This window comes from Aegilops tauschii, chromosome 4 (assembly GCF_002575655.3).
Source record: "Aegilops tauschii subsp. strangulata cultivar AL8/78 chromosome 4, Aet v6.0, whole genome shotgun sequence".
Taxonomy (NCBI): domain Eukaryota; kingdom Viridiplantae; phylum Streptophyta; class Magnoliopsida; order Poales; family Poaceae; genus Aegilops; species Aegilops tauschii.
The window spans coordinates 130,960,447-130,963,758 of NC_053038.3; the positions used below are offsets into that span (position 1 = coordinate 130,960,447).

General features: G+C 42.9%; 1 long non-coding RNA gene across 3 annotated transcripts; it reads right to left on the bottom strand.

Moving 5' to 3' along the window:
• Nucleotides 1–229: 229 nt before the first annotated feature.
• On the bottom strand, nucleotides 230–3,100 carry LOC109737801 (uncharacterized). Of its 3 annotated transcripts, none has more exons than XR_012181547.1 (3): nucleotides 2,757–3,100; nucleotides 965–1,626; nucleotides 230–865 (listed from the first exon to the last, which is right to left on the bottom strand). It is a non-coding gene; the product is annotated as an uncharacterized lncRNA (long non-coding RNA). The 3 variants fall into 3 exon arrangements; XR_006662285.2 differs by having other exon boundaries at nucleotides 2,527–3,100; XR_012181546.1 differs by having other exon boundaries at nucleotides 965–1,063; nucleotides 2,527–3,089.
• Nucleotides 3,101–3,312: the final 212 nt, after the last annotated feature.

Below are 3,312 nucleotides of genomic sequence, written 5' to 3' on the forward strand. Positions count from 1 at the left end.
CATACGTGCATGCTACGGGACTTGCAAACCTCAACACAAGTATTTCTCAATTCCACAATTACTCAACTAGCATGCCTCTAATATTACCATCTTCATATCTCAAAACAATCATCAAGTATCAAACTTCTCATAGTATTCAATGCACTCTATATGAAAGTTTTTATTATACCCATATTGGATTCGCATCATATTAGGACTAATTTTATAACCAAAGAAAATTACCATGCTGTTCTAAAAGACTCTCAAAATAATATAAATGAAGCATGATAGATCAACAATTTCTTCAAAATGAAACTACCGTCATGCTCTAAGAAGATATAAGTGAAGCACTAGAGCAAATGACAAACTACCCAAAAGATATACTCCCTCTATACCGATATATTTGTCGTTGGGGGATTATTCTGACCAGGTGAAAACGGGAAAATGTACCAAACTACCCCTAATTTGAAATATGATCGTCGTCTTCCTCCATCCGCCATCCGCCCCGCACCCCCGGCGTCCTCAGCTCCTTCACCCTCCGCTGCAGCTCCGGCGTCCTTCCCCGCCGGCCGCCTTCCTCCGCTCCAATCGAGAGCCTGAGGTCGATCAACCGCTGGTATGCCATCCGCCACAGCGCCGGCGTCCTTCCCAAATTGATCCACATCTCCTGTCCACTACCGCTCCTCTTGAATTGATCCATAGCTCCAATCCACTGCTGCTCCTCTCAAATTGATCCACAGCTCCAATCCTCTGCTGCTCCGCTGCTTGATTTTGGCTCCGATCGTGGTATAGCTGGTTGTTGATCCCCTGAGGTAGTGAAGTCCGCCGCTGCTCCATGGTGTTCATCGCTTGCCGCCAGTAGTATCCCTTTCGCCTGGCTGGAGACCTGAAATTTTGCGTGAAAATCCCGCAAGATTGGAGTGATTTTGAACTGAAATTTTGACATCCCTCGTAAGTGCAAAAAGAGAGTAACTGCTGCAGATACCTGTATTCTTCGTATTTGAGTGATTGGAGTAACAGCTGCTTGGTACTCCAGCTTGGAGTGATCTGCTGATTGGAGTACTTGGTTCTTCAACTTGATCCTCTGCTGTTCATCAAGTAAATTGTGGTCAGATTTTGAAGATCACACTCGAGCAAACTGTTACTCTGAATGCTCCGCAGCATAGTTGCTTATTTGGACAGCAGAAAATTGATCGCATGAACGACAACAATAGCAAGATCAATTGTGTGAACAGCAACAACAACAAGATCAACTGATCACAGGAATAGCAACAACAGTAGGTGAGTTACTCCATTTACTATTAACTTGACATATATGGTCAGTTTACAAATGTTCACAACAAGCATTGTATGGTCAGTATGAAAATGGTTGATTTACTCCATTTTAATGCCAAATTTATACTCCATGAGACTTGGTATGAATATTGTCAACATCACAGTAAATTTATACACAGAACATTATTGAGTATGTTCAGTAAGGTGCTTTGTTGAATTAGTATGAATATTGTCATCATCATAGTAAATTCATACAAATTCAGCACCACAGTACTCCATGAGACTTTGCACCACTACTAGTGCTGGTTCGCACTACTAATCCATGCATGGATTGCACTACTACTCCATGAGACTTGTAAGGAAGTTGGGTTTCTGCAGTACCAAAAATAGTGAGTAGGAGTATAGCAGAAACAGGTGCAAAAGAACATCAATAAACAGGTGTGAAAAAACAGGAGTACCAAATCAGTTAACTAAATTTTTAAATGAACTTGAGTTACACAGTTACACTGACATAATTACTCCTGAACTTTAATTGCGTTAAAGGAAAAGATTTCAGTTTATCTTGATTAATAGAAAGAAGTTACATTTAGTTTTACTTAAAGGAAAAGATTTCAGTTTATCTTGATTAACAGAAAAATGTTACTCCTACACTATCCTGAAAAAGTTGCACAAATCTCTACCGCCAAGCCTTGCATTCACAGAAATAAAGTACTCCATACTCCATACTGTACATCCTTCCATAAGCAAAGAAGATGCACATAAATCTCTACTCCATGCTTTATTGAATTTAGTGAATCAAGTCCGAAGAAGCTACAGGAGATCACTACAAATCTCTAATCCATGCTTTAGCACATTCAATTACACACAGGATATCACAGGAGAAGATGTGGAGGTCCCATAAATCTGTGAGACCAGCCAAATTTCATTGCTTGAGGCCCATTTAGACAATTTTGATAGTGATAAACTTTATTTTATTTTAGTCAAAGCATCAGAGTGACAAAGCTTATTTTATTTCAGTTTCAAATTTTCAGTTTTTATAGTGGATACAGTTTTGGCAGTAAAACTCTGCAGTACTCTAATTTTACAAACTGAAAATTATGACAATACAAGCAGATCTCAATTTCCAAATCTGTACAAACTGCGCCAGAATAACAGTTTCTGAAGAAGGGTCTCTGAAGATTTATGTAGTTTTCTGCAGTTTCAGATTTCTGCAGTTTTATCGTCTCTGAAGATAAGTTGCAGCAAGCAAGCAAATAGGGTGGAGGGTGATACCTTCCGTCCTTGGCACAGCGTCTCTGGCACTATGATGGGAGGGGAGCAGCGGTGGAAGAAGCAAAGCCGGACGAGCGGTGGTCTTCCGTCCAACCAACCAGCAGAGTGGAGGGAGGGGAAGAGAGAGGAGGGACCCTCCATGAAGAGAGAGGAGGGAGAAGAGACGGGGTGGGTGGATCAAATCAAGTCCAGATGAGCAGCAGCGAGGGAGCTAGGAAAGGGTGACGTACCACACGGCGTTGGAGTGGACGAAAGCCATTCCAGATCGAGCCGCCGCACTAGGGATCAGCCGCCGGAGAATAAAAATGAGATCTTGGCGACGACGACGGAGCCAATGGAGAGGCGTCGGCCACGCGGGTGAAGGAGAGGCGCCGGCGAAGCGGGGGAGGGAGAGGCGCAGGCGACGTGGGGGAGGGAGAGGCGCCGGCGACGCGAGCTAGGGAGATGAGCCGGCAACGCAGGCGAGGGAGAGGCACCGACGATGCAAGCTAGGGATTCGGCTGGGCAAGACAGAGTGGGCGAGTGAGCGCGAGAGTGAACGAGGTGGGAGGGTAGTTTAGGAAACAGGAAAAACAATTGTACGTGCCGAACTTTGTACTATAAACTCCCAACGACAAATATTTCGGTACAGAGGAAGTAATTGAAGATCAATGAGTAGTTGAATAATTATATAACTATGTGAAGACTCTCTAACATTTAAGAATTTCAGATCTTGGTATTTTATTCAAACAGCAAGCAAAACAAAATAAAATAAAATGACGCTCCAAGCAAAACACATATCATGTG